The sequence below is a fragment of the Apis mellifera genome, linkage group LG5, assembly GCF_003254395.2.
Source record: "Apis mellifera strain DH4 linkage group LG5, Amel_HAv3.1, whole genome shotgun sequence".
Classification (NCBI taxonomy): Eukaryota; Metazoa; Arthropoda; class Insecta; order Hymenoptera; family Apidae; genus Apis; species Apis mellifera.
In genome coordinates this window covers 12,489,807-12,502,886 of record NC_037642.1, presented here as the reverse complement: position 1 = coordinate 12,502,886, position 13,080 = coordinate 12,489,807, and the positions used below count along the sequence as shown (strand labels likewise).

General features: G+C 38.1%; 1 protein-coding gene and 1 long non-coding RNA gene across 10 annotated transcripts in view; both read right to left on the bottom strand.

Moving 5' to 3' along the window:
* The window catches only part of LOC408862 (prolyl 4-hydroxylase subunit alpha-2), a 323,379-nt gene that overhangs the window by 54,203 nt on the left and 256,096 nt on the right, over nucleotides 1-13,080 (bottom strand). The gene's annotated exons all lie outside the window — the stretch shown is intronic.
* LOC107964432 lies at nucleotides 1,367-3,009 on the bottom strand. The gene is made up of 2 exons (XR_001702921.2): nucleotides 1,597-3,009; nucleotides 1,367-1,501 (listed from the first exon to the last, which is right to left on the bottom strand). It is a non-coding gene; the product is annotated as an uncharacterized LOC107964432 (long non-coding RNA).

The window sequence follows — 13,080 nt, the reverse complement described above, 5'->3', positions numbered from 1 at the left end:
GTAAATTTCAAGTATCTCGAGAAAAATAAATTTGTTCGTCAATTATTGCGTTGGTTCGGATCAGAAAATTTTTCGAAAAATTTTTCTTCTCCAATATAAGAAGTTTACAAAATTTGAGAAATTTGAAGTTCATTTCTGGGAGGAATGAATTGATTTTTTTTAGATCCCTATATACATACATTTTTTCTACATTCTATTTTTTATTTAAAAATCAATTTATTTATTACAATTTATTTTATTTAAAAATCAAATGTAAATTTCAAGTATCTCGAGAAAAATAAATTTGTTCGTCAATTATTGCGTTGGTTCGGATCAGAGAATTTTTCGATCCTTCGAAAAAATTTTTCTTCTCCAATATAAGAAGTTTACAAAATTTGAGAAATTTGAAGTTCATTTCTGGGAGGAATGAATTGATTTTTTTTATATATACACATTTTTCTCAATTTTATTTAAAAATCAATTTATTTATTGCAATTTATTTTATTTAAAAATCAAATATAAATTTCAAATATCTCAAGAAAAATAAATTTGTTCGTCAATTATTGCGTTGGATCGGATCAGAGAATTTTTCCATATTTAGTTATTGTTCATACGATTTCAAGATCGATAAGATAATAAAATAATATAATAGAAAATAATAAAAAACTTGTTCTCCATCCTCCATTCCAAAATTATCCCTCCTCCGCCCTCAAAACAATGGGAAACGGCGAGTTTCAAACGAACGTTAAACCGGAACAAACGAATCTATCCAGTAGAAGTGTACGGCTGCAGCTGATGGCCGGTTCTGCGCCCGATCCGCAGAAATTCTCTCTCTCTCTCACTCCGCTTCTCTGATCGGAGGCAGACAGAGTTTTCAGGAGGCCTCCGCATCCCCGCCCCTTTTCCCTCCTCGTTTCGAAACAGGGGAAACTGTTAATTTATGCTCACGAGTTTCTAACGGAGTGAGTGTATTACCGGATCCATTAGTCCCGTGCCGCGTGAATTTCTATGAATTTCGCCCCGGCATCCCCCCTCCCCTTTTCTCCCCCGCGCGAATTCGTGCAAATTGGCCGCCGATACACGGAGAAATTCAACTTGCCGCGGCTAATCGGCCCCCGATTCCGGCCGAATTAACCCGCGTGAAAGCGACAGAGCGGAGGGGGAAGTGGAAGAGAAGGAAAGGAAGAGGGGGGATTATAGCCCCAAGAGAGAAGGAATTTTCGAAAACGATTCCCCTTGTTTTTCGTGGATAGAAGAGATTCGAATTACGAGAAATATGTACGTTCAAAGAATCGGAATATCGATATTCTTCTTTTCTTTTTTTCGGGATTTTCTAAATTTAGCTTCGATTGTTTAGGAATTTTCGTGAGAAAGTATACATTGGATGCGAGAATATTATAATTTTATTATAATTGTTTCAGTCGTCTGTCTCCCAATCTTTCTGTCAATTCACGAGTCTGGGTCGGATTTTCATCGAGCGATTCTTCCAATTCATCGTCGTCGAACTTTCTCGATCGTCGTCCTGCGAATTAAAATTCCCCACTTTGAATCTTTGCTACGACTTTTTGCACGTTTTTCCGTAAGATACAGCGTTTTTTCCCAGTAGCGCGCACAAACCATTTCAGTAACTTCGACGGTCGATCTCCCAAGCTGGAACGCAAAAAGTAAACAGTGACGCGAACAATGCTTCTCGCACGACGTATCGCTCGAAATGTCGTGTAGAACTGGAAACATAGAGCGCTCGTCGCGACTCTTCTTGAAAGCAAAAGAACGCTCTTTCAGATGGCGCCACTAACGGTAAAATAATTCGAACTCGTACGTCGAAAGAAAGAGGAAGGATCTTATTCGTGCACATAATACATCAATTTAGTTTCGTTTGTTTCGTTTCACGATTTTAACGGGCGGAAAGGGAAGAAGATAAAGCTGTCCAGAAAATTGAACAGATATAGTAAAGTGCAATATAAAGTGCTTCGAATATTTAGAAACGATTCAGTGTGAGTGAAACGTGGTTAACGTGGAGTCCAGTCTCGACCAGCATTATCCTGCTTGAGAAGAATTATATTACACAAATCGATCGTGCGGATCAGTTTTCTTCGCGAGTGGTGTGGCTCCTTTTAGATCAAGGGACTGATGGAAAGCGTTTTGGGAGAATTTCTTGGACTTGAGTGTCTTTTACAACCGTTCAAGAATCTTTCCATTCAAACCTTGTTAATCTTTCGAACTTTAGTGACAAGCTTCATTAGCGTGTGGATCTTTGCTTTTGATCGTCTCGGAATGGAACTCGTTAACAGCGAACTTTGTAATAAATTAGTTTCATTACACGCCGCACGCCGCAGGAGTAACGGAGGTAACAAAAGCGAGGGGAGGAGAGGCGTGGATCGATCGAGATGTAAACTCGCACCGTTTTCCACCTCGCCACTCGTAAAAACGCTATTTTAATCAGTTTTCACGAATTATCCGTGCCAGTTTCACGGTTTAAATCGGAGAAAGGAAAAGGGGGAATGAAACGAAAACTGGGACGCGTACACGACCCACGCATACCTGAAACGTGTTAAGATTACTGTTATGCTCGTTATCGTGCAAAGTTATATTTTACGAAAGATTCCTTTTTTCTTTCCTTCTTTCCTTCCAACATCATCAAGCCAACCTACCATCCTAACTTAACCTCTTCCTTCCTTATCGAATTAATTCTTCTAAATTCTCTCGCTCGATTCGCCGTAGAGGGGGAGGAAAAAAACCGCCGGAAATCTCGTCGAAAGGTTTCCGTTTTAATTAAGCGGAAAAAACAGACGCTCGTAGAAGCGGCTACGCTGAGTCGACCAAGCGGAAGGAAAAGAGCCGACTCTTCTCCCTTCCACGCCAAATACATTTCGATGAATTTTACGAATTCGATCGATCGAAATCGGGATGATTCATCGTTCGACGCGATGCGATTTTATATCTGCGGAAGTCGATTAGCCGAGGTGGCGAACAAATGGAACTCGAGGATCCGTCGGAGGGAACTCGATCGGATAATGCGCATCGATCAATTTGATAGAACTCAAACAATTATATATATATATATATATATATATATATATATATATATATATATATATATATATATATAGAACTCGGTGATTGATTAAACGGAAATCGCTCGATTACGCGGCGGTGGAGATGGTTAATTAAATGATGGAACTCGATTATCGATTATTACAGAGAACTCGGTCGAGTTTAATCGAGTTTATCGCGTATCCGGATAACTCGAACACCCTCCCCCCTCCCTCTAAAATTATCCAAAACGTATAAAATAGATATAAAATAGATTTCTCGAGGATATAATTGAAATCTTTTTCAAATCAAAATTCTCGAAATTTCCCCCCCCCCCCTCTCGCGAAATTCGGACGGGACGAAAAGTTTCGAGCGACGAACGACCGTTTCTGCCGATAAAAAAGGAATAGCGAATGTCACGATCGAAAATAAAAAATAAAAAAAAAAAATTGTTCTCGCGTTTTTTGTCTCGTCGTTTCCATTTTGGATTTTGGGAAAAAGAAAAATCCGTGGAAATGGCGACACGTTGGAAAATCACAAAGGAAACGTAAAGAGAGAGGGGGGAGAGGTCGATTTTTCGAACGTTGGCCACGTTCAATTTGGCCAGCTTTTCGGAAGAGCTAATTTGCGGTCACGCGTAATTAGCTTCGTAACAGAGTCGGGAGGAAAAATGGAGGCGGGAAGAGGCTAGCGTTGAGGTTACGTTCAAAAGGCCCCCCCCACCACCATTCTCTCCCCTCCAATTTTCTCCGCCGATCGACTCGAGAGCTCGACTCGAGTATCGTGACTCTGCGATTTCCTCCCCCCCTCCCCAGATGTCAGGCTCTCGAGATGGTGATGGATTAATCCCCTCTCCTTCTCCCAAAGTCGAAGATCTTTCAACATTTCGAAAATACATCGATCCTATTCTCTCTTCCCTCTCTCTGGTATTTTTTCTCGAATTCGATTCGTCAATAGGGGAGAACGAGGAGGAGGAATATAAATTTCGTCTCGTCTCGAGGAGGAGAAAAGAGGGGAGGGAAGGAAGGTTCGAGAAGGCATCGAGAGCGCGAGCGTCAAAAAAATGGTAATTTCACGGTTTCACGAGCACGGTTTCCTCCCCGCGGCCAATTTAATTCGGGACGGATGATCTATCCTATCCTGTCTCTTTCTCACCCGCCCCTCCTCAATACTGTTTTCCATCGTCGTTCACGTCATCCTATTCCGCTTGTTCGAATTCGTTGACCAAAACTTTTCAAAACTTTTCTCCATCCTTCTCTTCTCCTTCCAGCTCGCTGCCTTCAATTCGTCGGGAACAATAATTACCAAGATAATATCCTCCTTCGTAGACACGGTCCGATACACGAACGTTTTTATTGTGTGCGGTTTGTTTTCGCGTGTGTGAAGTGAGAGGAAAGGGGAAGGGAAAGTTTTAACGAACTCTGAGCGAGAAGTTTGTCTCGTTCTATCGCCAACGCGGCAAAAGAATTGACGCCAAACCGACGTCACCGACACAGTTTTTATACATCTATTTTTCTACCTGCGCTCGGTCGAAATGACCGAGTGGTTAAAAAAGTTATCGCTTTTGTGGTTCAGCGTGGATGATGGTTAATTTATCGTTGAATGTATTGGGATAAGTTCTGCAAGTTTCTTTCTTGTTCTTGAGACGAAATGAATACATGTTTGTTGTTTAAGGTTGACTTATCACGTTCAAAATTGTTGGAGCTTACTTGCAAAATATTTTCATTATATTTCGTTTACGGATTGGAACCGTTTGTCATTTTTTAATTGAAAGGAATCCGAAAAAAAAGGGAATAATTGACTCGTATCTCACGAATTTTAACTGCACGTTTCGAAAACATTTATATTCTAATGTTTTATGTATCTTTACGTAGGAAAGGAAATTTCTCGAATATATAAAGTCTGTATCATTGTTTCGTGCGATATTTTATTAATAGTATAATTATCAAGATGAGTGCTCTCGCATTCACACTGTATATTACTCTTATTTTTCTTATACTCTGTTTTATTTTCCTTTTCTCTATCATCGATTTCTTAACGAATAGAATAGTTTAACAACGAAAAATCAAACTCATCTTCGCTCGAAAACATTGACAAAATAATATCTCTATTACCGTTGACCGTCAAACTCGGACCAATGTTGAAAATGTAATTCGAGCCGCGATCGCAATTTGAGATAAGAAAAACTCCAACCGCTCGACGGTTATATTTCGTTCCAACGCTTCACACAAGACTACACTTAAAGAGCTTAAGAATTTATTCTATACGAAGCGATATTTCAAACGAGAATCGTACATAAATAAATATCGTCGCCGTATGAGCGACGAACGTACGAACGTATGGGCCGAGAATAATCATTCGAGCGTTAATCTTTCGCATCGAGGCTCTCTTCTCAGCCTCGACGATAACGACACCGGTTTACGATGTCTACCAATTTGTCAGAGTTAACGTTACCGCGCGAATCTTTTGCTCGAGCCCATTGTATTATTTACGATTACGGGGTAGAGAGGGAGGGAGGAAGAAGATTTTCTCCATTTCTCAGCGTTAACACAGCGGTTCACACACCGTGCGAGTAACGGGTTATTTATGATTCTCTCGCTCTATAATCGGGGTGATAGATCGTCTGCGGGGTTTCCGAAGATAAGGCTAACTATTTTCTCCAAATCTTCTTTTTATATTTTTTTCATTTAAACACGCCGCCTTTTAGGATTAGAAAATTAAATCTTAAAGATCTCCTCTCTTATTTACAAATATCGTTAGTGACAAGTATGCGAACATGTCGTCTTTCTCCCTAAAAAAAAAAAGATTAGATCGAACTTTTGACAATCGCGAGAAACTTCATTCGTCTCTCTCTCTCTCTCTCTCTCTCCACCGGTATAAATTACGAAGAAACTTCGGGAGGGGGGAGAGAATTATCGAACATTGATAGAGTCGATCCTCGAAGTTCGGAGTCACTTGCCTCGAACATAGAAAGAAACAAGAAATGGGCGAGGGAGAGAGACAGTTGGAACTCTTCCATATTCCGTATTTCCTCGGCTTCGCCGTGCGGCCGCGATAAAATTTTTACCGCCGCTACTAGCGTTCACTATCCGAAATCGGATACTCGAGCGATATTCTTTCGCCCAAAAATAAGTTTTTCTCCGACGTTTTAACGTTTTATCGCGTTCTTTTTTGCGCAACTTTTATTCGTTCTTTATTGAAATATATATATATATATATTTCAATTCTCTATTTCTTAACAACTTTTGAAACAATCTTTTCATCCATGTCCATTGCAACTTTTGCAAAATATAAACGTTCGTTGAAAAGGAAAAAAATTTTTCTAATTTTTCTAATTCCGCGGATGGAATAATGGATGGAACGAAATAAATTTTGGATAAAGGAAAGTTTCCGTTGTTTGGATTAAAGTTATTCGGGAAATTCGGGATTTTTTTTCTTTTTTTTTTTTTTTTTCGATCGTCCGAGAATATTCGAGCCACCGTTGTTTACGGACGAGCGAGCGTGCGATCGATCGATCGACCGACCGACCGACCAAGATTTTTCCAAACGGGCGACAAACGTGTTTTATGGAAACAGGAAAGGGAGAAAAGAAAACAAGAGGGGGGAGGAAAAAAGAGCGTATTGTAAAATAAATAAACTCTGTCAGTTTCGCGAATCTGATTGGATCTGCTTCCTCATTCCCGACTATATCGTAACACGTATTGTTACGAATTTTACGAATTATTCAAACTGTTCAAAAAAATTATTGATTTGATAAAATTGAATTTCAACGATAATACGAATTGAGTAATTAAATTAAAAAAATTGAATTGAATTGACACCAATAAAAATTGAATTTTCTAATCATTTAATATCAATGAACAAATGTTGAAATGATACCAAAAAACTACTTCTATTGATAAAACATAACGAAAATGACCAACAGCATAATTTGAAGAATAATATCGATTGAAGAATTAAAAAAATATATAAAAATTTACAAAATTTAAATAAAACTTTTTTTTGCCTAGAATAAATATAATTACTTTGCTAATAATTCTTATTATTAATTTTTTTTTTAAATTCTCAGCGCTCCTTTCTTAAAAAGAAAAAAATATATATATATACACACACACACACGCATGTATCTCCGTGATATTCCAACTGGCAGCAGCTCGTATTAATTCCACGGCGCGTAATAAAATTACCACACGTTCGTTTAAACTGTCCGTCCCCTTCAAACAGTGACTTATTACTTATTTAAAAAAAAAGGAAGGGGGGAGGGGAAAAAAGAAGAAGTAAAAAAAGGTGAAACGATCCTATTTGGGAACGTGGGCGGAATTAAGGGAGCGACATTACCGAGCGTCCACACTTTTTGCCTCTTCCTCCCCCCTCCTCCCCTCTTCCCCCCTCCCCTCCCAACTCCAAGCTGTCCGCTGCTCTCGAAACGGAGACACATTAAATATTTCCGTTGGTTAATAGAATTTGCGTGAAGGGAGTCGGACAGCCGGAGCCAAAGGCAAACAGGAATTTCTCGTTTTGCGGTCGACCGTCGTGTAATCCGTCGCGCAAAAGCGAACGTGGCTTCGCGGGAGTGGCTTGTTTTTATTTCCCGTCCCGGACACCGGAATCGTTTCCGGATCCTTGCGAATTTCTACTTAACGACTCTTAAAAAAAAAAAAAAAAAAAAATAAGAGAGAAAGAAAAAAAGGAAAATTTTAATAAAATGTAAATGCGTGTAAAATGTATGAGATACATTATTATTTACGAAATTCGAAATTTTATTCGGGATTTGTGTTCGAATTGAGTTTAAACTTGAGAAGGGAAAATGAAAGAAGGTATGTACGATATATATATATTTTTTTCGCTTGAAAAAAAAAAAATAAGAGAAAAAGAAAAAAAGGAAAATTTTAATAAAATGTAAATGCGTGTAACGTACGAGATGTATTATTATTTACGAAATTCGAAATTTTATTCGGGATTTGTGTTCGAATTGAGTTTAAACTTGAGAAGGGAAAATGAAAGAAAGTATGTACGATATATATATTTTTTTTTCGTTTGAAAAAAAAAAAAAAATAAGAGAGAAAGAAAAAAAGGAAAATTTTAATAAAATGTAAATGCGTGTAAAATGTATGAGATACATTATTATTTACGAAATTCGAAATTTTATTCGGGATTTGTGTTCGAATTGAGTTTAAACTTGAGAAGGGAAAATGAAAGAAGGTATGTACGATATATATATATTTTTTTCGCTTGAAAAAAAAAAAATAAGAGAAAAAGAAAAAAAGGAAAATTTTAATAAAATGTAAATGCGTGTAACGTACGAGATGTATTATTATTTACGAAATTCGAAATTTTATTCGGGATTTGTGCTCGAATTGAGTTTAAACTTGAGAAGGGAAAATGAAAGAAGGTATGTACGATATATATATATTTTTTTTTCGCTTGAAAAAAAAAAAAATAAAAGAGAAAGAAAAAAAGGAAAATTTTAATAAAATAAAAATAAAATGAAATAAAAATAAAATTTTAATAAAAAATGTGTGTAAATGTGTGTAACGTACGAGATGTATTATTATTTACGAAATTCGAAATTTTATTCGGGATTTGTGTTCGAATTGAGTTTAAACTTGAAAAGGAAAAATGAAAGAAGGTATGTACGATATATATATATTTTTTCAATTATTGAGAAAAAGACGAGTTGTTCGATCGATCTTTTTTAACACGTTTTCAAGACGATCGTTTTGAACAGATTTTCGAAGAAGATTTTATTTTGGACGCTCATTTGCGATCAATCAATCGCGATTGGATTAAGAAAATTATTGGATCGAAAGGAAATTATTAAATAACCGATTATTAGGTAAAAAGAATTTAGAATTGAACGTAGACGAGAAAATTAATTCAATTTCCGATAATTAATAATTAAAACAAATAACGTAACACCGGTAAATAAAACCTTTCGTTCAATCTTGACGCGAGACAGCATTAAATTTTTTATCAATTTTATCAATCAAACGTCTCAAAAAAAGGAAAAAAATCCTCCGACGATATTACATCCAATGACAAATTTCAAGTTTTATCATTCGTTCGAAGAAAATGTAGGAGAAACGCGAGCAAGAAATTATATATATATATATATATATATATATATAAAGTTAGAAGCGGACATCGATATATATTTCTTTCTTTCCTTTCTTTTCTGTCTCTCTCTCTACTTTAGAAGAGAACACACACATATATATATACGAGATAAAAAAACTGGCGAATATTTTCGCGTCGAATCGACAGCCGCGGTTAAGTCATTATTTCCGGTTACGCACCCCACTCCTCCCCGCTGCGCCCCCCTCTGCCCCTCGCGCACGCAGAGTAGTCACGAGTAAATCACGTGCTCGAAACGTACTGGCTGGAAAATGGTGGCTAAGGGAAGGAGGGGAGGAAGTGAACGAGAAATGACAAAAAGAAGGAAGGAAGGAAGGAAGGAAGGAAGAAGGGAGGGGGGATGGGAAATGGAAGCGTGGAATGGATGATTGTGGAGGTGAAGGAAGGAGGAAACGGCGGGATGAAGTGGTTGGAAGAGGGAGAGTAATTAAAAATGAGGAAAAAAAAATAAAGTTGAAGGAAAGGAAGGAGGAGGGAGAAGGGGACTGCGGTGTTTTCTTCGGGGAATATTTCTGCGATTTTTATTTGCCCGTTTTTCATTTCTTCAAGGGGGGGAAAAAAGAGAAATAAGATCGATCAATCGAAGAATTCACGAAACGATTCGTCGATTTAACGATCGAGGAAAGAATTGAGAGAAAAAAGAAATTCTCTCTAAATCCCTTTCCTCCTCCCTATTTTATTTCTCCTCTATTTTGAAAAAATTTTACGAAAAAAATATTGCTGCTACTATTTTTTTTTTTTTATCTCTTAATCGAGAAGGAGAAGATCAAAGCGGAAGAAAGTTTTCGCGATGATGAGATCGCGATGCAACACGCTCCCCTCTCCTTCCTTTAACTGGCATCATTATCCACGGAGGCAAAGTTTCGTCAAGTTTCGTCCGGCTTTTAATACATTCCGTGAGGTTGAAAGCAACGGTCATTCGCGAGTTTCCCCCTCCTTTCACTATCCTGCTCCGTCGGTAAACAGTTGGCAAACAGGAGCCGTGTATCAGCCGATAATTAAACTTAAACTTCTTGCAAAGTGAGATTCTAAGCTCTTCTCAATGCATATGGATACGGGGAGAAGACAACGCATTCGATATCGAAACTTTCCATCTATCGCCTCTCTCTCTCTCTCTCTCTCTCTCTCTCTCTCTCTCTCTCTCTCTCTCTCTCTCTCTCTCTCTGTCTACCTTTCGAGTTCGTCCGAATCGATGATAAACATCGAAGCAAGGAAACACGATCCATCTAATTTTAAAATCGGAAAATACAAATGTTCCGTGCGTTCGACTCTTTTGTTTATTTTACGCGAAATTAAGGAAATTTGGAAGAAGGATAGACGGATTCAAATGTGGCTCGAGTATACCAGACGAAGTATATGTATATACTTCGTAGTTACTTTGGAGTTAAACGGATCGGAAAGTTTCTCTTCGTCCTCCTTAGAAATTTGTCTTTCAATTAGGGGAACATCCTTAAACATCCGTATACCATGTTCTCGTAATCTCTACAACTCTGTCCCCCTCGAAAAGGGAGATTTTTCGATACTTTTTATATATAAAACTCGTAATTATATACGGGGTGCTCTCATAATCTCTACAACTTTACGAAGATATTTTTTTACATATGATTTGTAATTATATACAGGGTGCTCTCGTAATCTTTACAATTTTGTTCTCTGTAAAAAGAAATATTTTTCGATACTTTTTACGTACGATTCGTACTTATACAGGGTGCTCTCGTAATTTCTACAACTCTATAGAGATTTTCGATACTTTTTACATACGATTCGTAATTATATACAGGGTGCTCTCGTAATTTCTACAACTCTATAGAGATTTTCGATACGTTTTACATACGATTCGTAATTATATACAGGGTGCTCTCGTAATTTCTACAACTCTATAGAGATTTTCGATACTTTTTACATACGATTCGTAATTATATACAGGGTGCTCTCGTAATTTCTACAACTCTATAGAGATTTTCGATACTTTTTACATACGATTCGTAATTATATACAGGGTGCTCTCGTAATTTCTACAACTCTATAGAGATTTTCGATACTTTTTACGTACGATTCGTAATTATTAAGACGTCAAAAAAAGAAGAAATACCTAAACTCGAGAGACGAGGAAATCTTAATATCCCTCCACTCGAGGGATTGAGGTGTCGCTCTGGATTCGACGTTTGCCATTCGATCGAAAAATCACTTGGACAAAGGGGCTGATTTTTGCGTTTCGATAACCCCTCCCTCGAGTATCAATGTCCCCCCTCCCTCTCCTTCTACCGTCCATATTTCTCAGTGTCTCCACGAAAGGAGAGGAAAGGGGAGAAGGAAAGAAGGAAGGAAGGAAGGATTCGAATCGGCCAGAAGAAGAAGAAGGGGGAGGCTTGAAACAGAGCCGACATTTTCCCGATGCACGGTATCGAAACAATCGTTGGAAAACATGGAAACGACAATGCTGCTAGCCACCGCGGCTTCCACGGATCGAGGGAACAATCGTTCCTATCCTTCGTTTTCTTCTCTCCGCTTTGCTCTCCCCCTCTCCTCCCTCCCACTTTTGTTCTCCTTGTCCCATTCCTCTTCCCCTCCCCGTTCCAGCTCCACGAAGAGGAGAGCGAAATCGAACGAGCAATGAATCGAAAGGTATGGAGGAGCATTTTGGAGGAGAATCGGCAAAGGGATCTCGATTCTCGAGGCGAGGCAAGATTTGTTTTCGCGATTAGTTGCAGGGACAAATAAATAAATAAATAAATAAATACTTGGCTCCTCGAATGAAAAATCTCTTACGGGGAACAATTAAAAGCCTCCTATCCCTCTCCCCCTCCTCCTCCATTGTCCTCCATTGGATTATTATTTTATATAATCCACAACTTGCCAGTGGATATTAATGGCCGCCTTTTATTTTCCCGATTCTTTTGAAATTAGGTCCCTCCGCCTTCCTCCGAGAGGAGGGGGAGGGGAGGGGTAATGCCGTTTTCGCAGATGTGATTCTCTGCGGTCCGAGGGAGAGGGGGAGGACGATTGTTGAGATGACTCTTTTGTGTTCGAAACAGTGAGAGGGGGAGAAGGGGGGGAGGAGATACAGAGAGAGAGAGAGAGAGGGAGGAGAACGTAATTGGAAAATTATGAGCTGGAAAAAATTTCTCTCTCGTTTATATTTTATCCCATCCCATCCTATCCCTATATTTTATCTTTGTTATCCCTCGACTTACGAATTCATCATTATATTTATAAAATCATCCCGTCCTACAACCTCGAGCCGACGAGTCACTCTTACTACGTTATTACTACGATTCCTCCTTTCTTCCTTCCTTCCCTTGTAATATATATTCGAGTTCGAAAATATGATGGAGAGAGAGAGAGAACGACATTGACAGTGACAGTTCCAATGACAGTTCCAATGACAATGACAGTGACAGTTCCAATGACAATGACAGTGACAGTTCCAATGACAGTTCCAGTGATAGTGACAGTTCCAATGATAGTTCCAGTGACAGTGACAGTGACAGTGACAGTTTCAATGACAGTTCCAATGACAGTGACAGTGACAGTTCCAATGACAGTTCCAGTTCTAATGACAGTGACAGTTCCAATAACAGTGACAGTGACATTGACAGTTCCAATGACAGTGACATTGACAGTTCCAATGACAGTGACAGTGACAGTGACGGTGTGTGCGTGTGTGTGTGTATGTGTGTGTGTGTGTGGTAAGAATATATATTTTATTTATTTATTTATTTATCTATCTATTTATTTATGTATATATGTATATATTGTTGTAAAATTTAAAGTTCATTTGAAATTTTTGAAAATATATATCTTTTTCTATTTATTTATTTATCTATCTATTTATTTATGTATATTTGAAATTTAATTTGAAATTTTATTTTTGGTTTTTATTATCGAATGTTGCCAGCAACTATTTCCGATCTACACGTTCTATAATTCCGA